Here is an 8,103-nt window from a genome sequence, read left to right as displayed (position 1 = left end):
GATCTCGGCTCACTGCAACCTCTGCCTCCTGGGTTTACGCCATTCTCCTGCCTCAGCCTCCTGAGTAGCTGGGACTACAGGTGCCCACCACCACGCCAGGCTAATTTTTTGTATTTTCCGTGGAGACGGGGTTTCACCGTGTTAGCCAGGATGGTCTCGATCTCCTGACCTCATGATCCGCCCTCCTCGGCCTCCCAAAGTGCTGGGATTACAGGTGTGAGCCACCTCACCCGGCGCCGTAGTGCCTTTTAAATTTTTTTTCCTTGTGTTCACTTCCCGGTCCGGCGTCGATCCAGATGCCCGAGGCAATGGCATGCTTGACCTCCGGATAAGCGAGGCGCCCTTTACATTCATTCCCGGCTGCATCTGTGGCGACCGCAGCGACTCCGGCGGCGACTCTCGGGCCAGCGGCGGCGGTAGGAAGCACCGGCGGCAGTGTAGGGACTGAATCCGAGCCGCGCTGCGTTACCTCCCTCTCTCGCTCGTTCCCCTCTACCTCGCTCGCCGGCTCCCTGCGTGGTTCTCTTTCCTCGTCCGCCGCCCGCGGGTGAGATGTGCGGCCGCCACTGCCCCCTCGGGAGCTTACGGACAGGCTAGGGGCTCAGCCCGCGCCGGGTACCGACCCCGCTGCTCGTGGCCGCGCCTCTGAGGGAAAAAATTATACGCAAATAAATATGCGGCAATGAAGCTGGAGCCCATGAAATCAAAGCACCACAGGTACATTTGGAAAACAGATTCTATAAGCGGTTAGGACCTGGAGATCGTATACCTCAAGTTTACTATTTCTGGCCTTGTGGTAAATACAATGCTATGGTGCTGGAACTGCTGGGACCTAGTTTGGAATATTTGTTTGACTTGTGTGACAGCACATTTTCTTTTAAAATACTTCTCGTGATACCTCTACAACTGATTTCTCTCATGGAATATGTCCCTTCAAAGAACTTGATATACAGAGATTAAAACCTGAGAATTTCTTAATAGGACGACCAGGAAACAAAGCCCAGCAAGTTATTCATATTATAGATTTTGGTTTGGCAAAGAAATATATTGATCCAGAGACAAAGAAACACATACCATACAGTGAACATAGGGTCCCTATGGGAACAGATAGATATACAAGCGTAAACACACATTTAGGAAAAGGACAAAGTAGAAGAGAAGATTTAGAAGCTTTAGGTCACATGTTCATGTATTTTCTGAGAGGCAGTCTTCCTTGGCAAGGCTTAAAGGCTGACACATTAAAAGAGAGGTATCAGAAAATTGGAGATACAAAATGGGCTACACCAATAGAAGTGTTAGGTGAAAATTTTCCAGAAATGGCAACGTATCTTCGTTATGTAAGAAGGTTAGATTTAAAAAAAAAAAAAAAAAAACCAGACTGCGACTGCTTACAAGAGCTTTTTATTGACTTGTTTGATTGAAAAGGATATATGTTTGATTATGAATATGACTGGATTGGTGAACAGTTGCCTACTCCAGTGGGTGCGGTTCAGCAAGATCCTACTCTGTCATCAAACAGGGAAGCACATCAACACAGAGATAAGATGCAACAATCCAAAAACAAGGTTGTAAGTTCTACAAATGGAGAGTTGAACACAGATGACCCCCACCGCAGGACGTTCAAATGCACCCATCACAGCCCCTACTGAAGTAGAAGTAATGGATGAAACCAAGTGCTGCTGTTTTTTCAAATGAAGGAAAAGGAAAACCATACAGCGCCACAAATGATTCTGGACACAGACAGATCCTGGGGAGTTACTTACATGTTCATCTGCTGTCTTGTAATTAAAATCATCTCTGTAGGTGGAACAGGAATTAAAAGAAATCAAAGAATGTGTAAGCAAAAAACTCAGTTGTATGTAGGAAAACCCAGTTCCCCTTGAGGAAGAGAAAGAGCTGGAGTCCTTTAAAATAAACTGCCTGTTTTTCCTTCTGTGGCTAGTGAGCCTTATCTCTCCCTTTCCCAGGCATTGTGAAGACCCTGTTTCTCTAGCTGTGCAGCTGCAAGGTCACCAGACAGATCATCTCCAGTTGTAAAACATGTTGTTCCTTGAAAAGTAAGAAATAATGTAATGCATGTCTTAATTGAATAACTGGCTTTGTTTCTCACTTTTGTAATGTGCCTCCCCCTGCACAGATCTCCCCCCACCCCACGAAATGCTTAAAAGGTAGCTTGACTCTTTGTTCAGGGCTCAGTCCTTTGGACGTTAATCCTACTGGGTCAGTGCACCTAAATAATTAAACAATTCCTCCTCAACCCCTTGGTCTCTCTGATTCCTTAATTATCCTGCAGCATAGTGACCAAATATATTTTCAAGGACTCACTTTTAGAAACAAAAATGTCATACTTTCATACTTCATTCTGTGGTTGGCTCATTTTCATTTTTTTTTTCTAATTTAACTTTTATGGAAGCTTTAAAGTTTTGTCAAAACATGAGTGCTTTGCCCATCAATGAATGGAATGGACCAACGAGGTGGTATTGATGAATATAGTTCTATAGAACATTTTTCGGAAGTTCTTCTGTTGTAGAAAGCAGTACAGTATCTTAAGTGTCAACCAGTTATATACCTAATCTGGTTTTTTATAACTTCTGTAAAAGCATAATCGAACAGGATTTTTTTTTCTCAGTGGACAATACAACAGAGAAAACAGAGTTGCCCAAATATTTAAAAGAAGTTACTCCTTGAGAAGTTCATATTTTGGGTCATCTTCATTGATTTCAGTATTACTGATGGTACTGTTATTCGTAAGTCATACTAACATTCTCTCTGTGAAATCATGGTACAGTCACTGCCCAGAGGTATGGAGGAAAAAGCAATATGGGTTTGGCAGATGGTAGTGGTAAAATGAATCTTAAGTAGTGTGGTAAATATGTGCTCTGCTTTTATTGCACCACTATGTGAAGCACTGTGTTGCAGAAGTGGCAAAAGTGCTTATTTTTAAAAATGCAAAATATTCGTGTAATATAACTTTATGCTTCCAAATAAGAATGTATGTTAGACAGCAAGAAATGAATACTTTGAGAAATGACATATGTTGGAGTTATAAAGAAATACACTAAGGAGAAGTAGTGATTGTGAATCTTGTTGCAATGTGTAAGGTGGAAGCCTAAAGAAATCTCACTGAAACCTACTGCTGAATGAGTACATTCTCCCTTAAGCAGAAAACTATGGATGTGCCATGCAATGGTGTCTGTGTGATTACTTTGCTCTTTGATTAAAAAAAAAAGATACCCAGCAATAAAAAGTGGGTCACTCTATGCCCTCTGTGTACATTAGTCTCTTGTATTCAACTTTGCTGATTCTCTGGAATTTTCCTACTCTTTAGTGTAATTCTGATGATTAAAAAATATTTTGGAAAGGATGGGTCAGGTGCTTTGCCTCCATAGTCTTTTGAAGTGCCTGCATATGAACAACAAAAAAAAACTCTGTAAAAAAGGAAGCCCATTCCACTTTTCAAGTATGCTTTGTTTTAAGCCATAAAGACACACATGTAATTTTGTCACATTCTTTACTAGCCAGAATTTTCAAGAAGGGTTCAAACAAAAAGACTGGCTAGAAAGATAATTATTTTGAACAAATCTCATATTCATCTTTCATTTATAAAATTGTTACTTATTCCTTCAAAAAAAAAAAAAAAAAGAAATTGGCCCTAATGGAGTAAAAATTCACCTTTTATATTCTAGTTTAAAATATGTCATCAGCTAAGATTTATGATTTTCAATTAAAATGTCCTAAATATATAAACAGTATTAGAAGGCCTGAAAGAACTTAAAACACATCATATTTCTAGATTTCATGTATTAGATTCGTAAGAATTATTTAAATATTCAGGAAGATTTTTAATAAGTCAAATGATTGGAATACTTAAAAGAAAAATAAAAACTATTACATTTATAAATACAATTTTAAAGGCATAAGGGAATTTAATTCTTAAGAAATTCTTAAGAAATAAAGTTGCCCTTAAAATGATTGCTAAAAATGTAAAAGATATAAGATTTAAAATCTGTGTGTGTATATATATACATATATATGATTTTAAAATTTGTTGGCTGAAATTAAATGCTGAGGCAAAAACTGGGTTTTTGAATTTGTGAGTTTCATGAGCAACATATTAACTCTATAAGGCAGAGTAACCTCTGGTTAACCTTACCTGTACCAAAAACTTTCTTCAAGGACAACAAAAGGTGCCGTGAAGGAGGCTTCCTTTTGGGGACTGGTCAGAGGGAATCAGAATGACCCCAAAGCACAGAGCACTGTGGGCAGAGTAGAATAAAATAATAAAAAGAATAAGCATGAGTAACACAGGGAAAGTCCAGTCAGGATAAGGCCTACTTATCCCTACGGGGCCACAATTTTTATATATGGCTCAAATTTGCATTATCTAGTCAATAATTTTCTAATCCATCATGTATCCTATTATTTAATAAATCTACTCTTCAATTCTTTGTAACGTTTGATGGCCTCCCCGAGGCAGGGGAGGGTTTGCTGTGGAGCTGTGCAGTCTCAGCAGCTGGGCCCTCGCTGGCCGGGTCCCTCGCTGGCCCTGTGAGGGGAACTGGCAGTGTGTTCACATAATTTTGTGTTGTATAAATTTCACAGACTGTGAGTATATAAATAATAATTGTAAAACTTGAATTACTGAGACCCAGAGGCAACTGAGCTGGTTTGGGGCAAAGTAGAACACTGCAGTTAAGTCCCTGGACTCTGGGCTGGACACTATCACTCACACCTGTAATCCCAGCACTTTGTGGGGCAGAAGCAGGAAGATCACTTGTGCTCGGAGTTCAAGGCCAGATTTGGCAACATAGCAAAACCTTATCTCTACAAAAAATACGAAGAAATTATCCAGGCACGGTCACACGTGCCTGTAGTCCCAGCTACTCTGGAGGCTGAGATGGGAGAATAACCGGAGCCCAGGGAGGTTAAGGCTGTCCTGAGTCATGATCACCACTGCCCTCCAGCCTGGGCAACAGAGTGAGATCCTCCCCTACCTCACCATAATAAAAAATAAAAATAAAAAAATAAAAAAAAAAAAAGATTTGCACTTTTGGAGCCCAAAAGTACAAATCCCAACTCTGCCATTTTCTAACCGTTGTGATTCTGGGCAAGTTATGTGATTCTGGGCAAGTTGTATTTCATCTCTCTGTGTCTCTGTTTCCTTTTCCTTACAGTGGGCATGCCAGCATTGCTTCCCTGGTAGAGCTGATGTGAGCTCATCTTAATCAAGACTTCGCCCAGTGACTACTGCACGAAAACAGGGTAGCTCTTAGCATTGTTGTCACCACCTCACAAAGGAGATCAGAGGATGTGGGCTCTCTCCTTGCGTCTTAGTCAGCTCAGTCTGCCATAACCAAATACCAGGGGTTGGGTGGTTTAAACAACAGACATTAATTTCTCCCAGTTCTGGAGGCTAGAAGTCTGGAGACTGGGTGGGAATGCAACTGGAGCAGTTTATGCAGAGAGAGGAGAGACGGTAGGCCCTTCCGGGGGTTAACGAATGCTGAGGCTGTCCTTTATTAGCCACTTATATAGGATGGGCTCAGAATAGGAAAGAGGCTTTTAACCTCTCAACAACCCCATGGGGAGGTACCACCAGGATGCCTGCTCCCCATGTGAGCAGCCTGGGCTTTAGGGCGGGAAATAACGTGTGACAGCTTTCAGGCGGTAGAGGGGGACTAGAGCTCATGCATGTGACCTAACAGTCAGCAGGCTTCACAGGACTCATCACGGGCCCATTCCTTAGGCCTCTGTTGTTCCTGCCCCTAAACAGCATTTCCTCTACCTCCAGGAGGCCATTAGAACAGGCTTCCCATCTAGTGCTGTTGGAGCCTGCTTAGCTGCAGGAGCCAGGGCCTCACCCCTCCCCACTCCCCAGCCCATCAGTCCTGCCTTGGGCTCCCTGGGCTCTGAGCCTGGCAGTCTGCTGCAGACAGAAGTCTACAGGTCTCTAGAGGTCTAGAGGTCTAGTGGCCTGCCTTGCTCTGGCTGCAGAGTGATGAAAGCCCAGATTACATTCCAGGGTCTCTCATCAGGTCATAAAGCCTGCAGCCCATCGGCAGCCCAGCCCACACACGCTGCTGCCTGTGTGCCTCCCGCTCCAGCACTTGGGAGCTATGAGGGGGAGAGGCCTTCTGCACCCTGGGCTCTGGGATGGAAGAGATGAAACTATGGGGTCATCTGTCACTTTCTCTAAGACCTCGGGCTTGATTCCCTGCCGCTATCATGAGCTCCATCCTCTCATTTGCCGCCAGTCTATGGAGGTGGATTTTTAAACAGAAAGTCTGACCAGGAGATGGATCATCCAGAGAGGCTGGCATCTGTGGTCAAGAGCTGCTCTGTGCCGGGCACCAGATGCCTCCTTCTGAACTCTTGTGACCCCAATTTACAGATGAGGGGACTGAGGCTTAGGAAGGAGGTAACAGCTCAATCTGCCACCAAGGCAACTCCTCAAAGCATTGGATACCCAGAATGGTGGCCAGAGGAAAGTGGAGACTCTGCATTCCAGAACGAATCTGGGCTCAAATCAGGCTCCACCATTTCCTTGCTCCGTGGGCTTCTGAAAGTTACTAAGTCTCTCTGAGCATCACTTTCTTTGATTATAAGGATGGTTGTAAGATTTAGAGATCGTAAGTAAAACGCCTTTGACACTTAATATATGCTCAATAAATGGCCACATCTATCCCCTAATCCTCAGAAGGGCAGGTGGGGCTTGGAGGACAGAAGTGGCCATCAGATGGCTCCAACCACCAACCACAAACCTGGCAAAGATCTCCTCACACAAAAGACCTTGCATGTAGGTTATGGGCTGTAAAGAAGAGCCCCCAAGCTCCAACCAGCCCACAGGAGAGTTATCATTGGCCATGGGAAAGGCTGCCATCCGTTGTAGGAACTCCCCTATCTCCAGGTGCAGTGGCTCATGGTGGCCCAGGTCACTGGTACCAGCACCTTGGCCTCTTGGTCATCAGCACTTAGACTCTTCCTGGGTCTTCAGGTCATCAGTGACAACAGAGGAGACACTCCCCTGTTCTAAAGCTTCCTTTGATCTGGCCAAGTGTGGGTCACTGACTCTGACCTCTCCTGCTACTAGAGTGGCCCATGACATCCCTCCTAAGAGGCCAACACTCTGGTTCTCCAGGACTGGCCAGCCCCCTGGTGGACTCCTCCTCCCAGTACCCTCCAATGAGACATTGGGGCTTGTCGTATTTTTTGTGTAAAATGCACATCAGGCCAGGCGCAGTGGCTCATGTCTGTCATCTGGCACTTTGGGAGGATGAGGCCAAGGTGAGAGATCACTTGAGGTCAGGAGTTCAAAACCAGCTTTGGCAACATAGTGAGATCCTGTCTCTGCAAAAAACTAAAAATAGAATTATCCAGGCATAGTGGTGTGTACCCATTGTCCTACCTACTTGGAAGGCTGAGATGGAAAGATCGCTTGGACTCAGGAGTTTGAGACTGCAGTCAGCCATGATTGTGCCACTGCATTCCAGCCTGGGCAGTAGAGCGGGACCCTGTCTCTAAAAAGAAAAAACAAAACAAAACAAAAAGAATGCACACCAGACATCATCACACCTGCACAGAGACATGCACGGACACAGAAGGAACCCACATCTGTTCTGTGCTCCTTTGCACTGTGAAGCTAGGGCCACTGATACACACAGGATTATGCAGTATGAGCACAGGACCAGGCTACTTCTGAGTGGAAGGAACAGAATCCCAACCCAGAGAGGAACTGAGTGCCACATTCCATTTAATGGAAACGCTGGAGGCAGAGCACCTCCAGGACTGAGTAATTCAGTAGCTCAACCCTGTTCAGGGCCCAAGTCAGCCTCTCTGTCATTTCTATGGTTTTTCACTCATCTTCTCACAGAGGCTGCTGCAGCTCCAAGCATATCTTTACACTATAAGCTTCAAGGACATAAAAAAGCCACATCCCAGAAGCAGTCCTCTGGGGCATAAGGCTTAAAACTAATATCAATGATATTAGGTGCTGCTTTGACATCTGGTGAAACCAGGAGGGCCTTGAATGGGCTAACTGCAAGGTCCCCTATGCACACCTCCACCCTCCTTCTCAAGGGGACCAGGCACGGTTCCTGCTTGTCC

General features: G+C 44.4%; 1 long non-coding RNA gene and 1 pseudogene across 1 annotated transcript; one reads left to right on the top strand and one right to left on the bottom strand.

Annotated features, from left to right (window-relative positions):
• Window positions 1-712: 712 nt before the first annotated feature.
• On the top strand, window positions 713-1,841 carry LOC103241344 (casein kinase I pseudogene; annotated as a pseudogene).
• A 532-nt stretch (window positions 1,842-2,373) lies between these two features.
• On the bottom strand, window positions 2,374-7,700 carry LOC103241343 (uncharacterized). The gene is made up of 3 exons (XR_500401.3): window positions 7,410-7,700; window positions 4,154-4,256; window positions 2,374-3,402 (listed from the first exon to the last, which is right to left on the bottom strand). It is a non-coding gene; the product is annotated as an uncharacterized lncRNA (long non-coding RNA).
• Window positions 7,701-8,103: the final 403 nt, after the last annotated feature.

This window comes from Chlorocebus sabaeus, chromosome 14 (genome assembly GCF_047675955.1).
Source record: "Chlorocebus sabaeus isolate Y175 chromosome 14, mChlSab1.0.hap1, whole genome shotgun sequence".
In the NCBI taxonomy this organism is placed as follows: domain Eukaryota; kingdom Metazoa; phylum Chordata; class Mammalia; order Primates; family Cercopithecidae; genus Chlorocebus; species Chlorocebus sabaeus.
The sequence above is the reverse complement of the archived record's forward strand: the minus strand, read 5'-3'. Positions and strand labels throughout refer to the sequence as shown.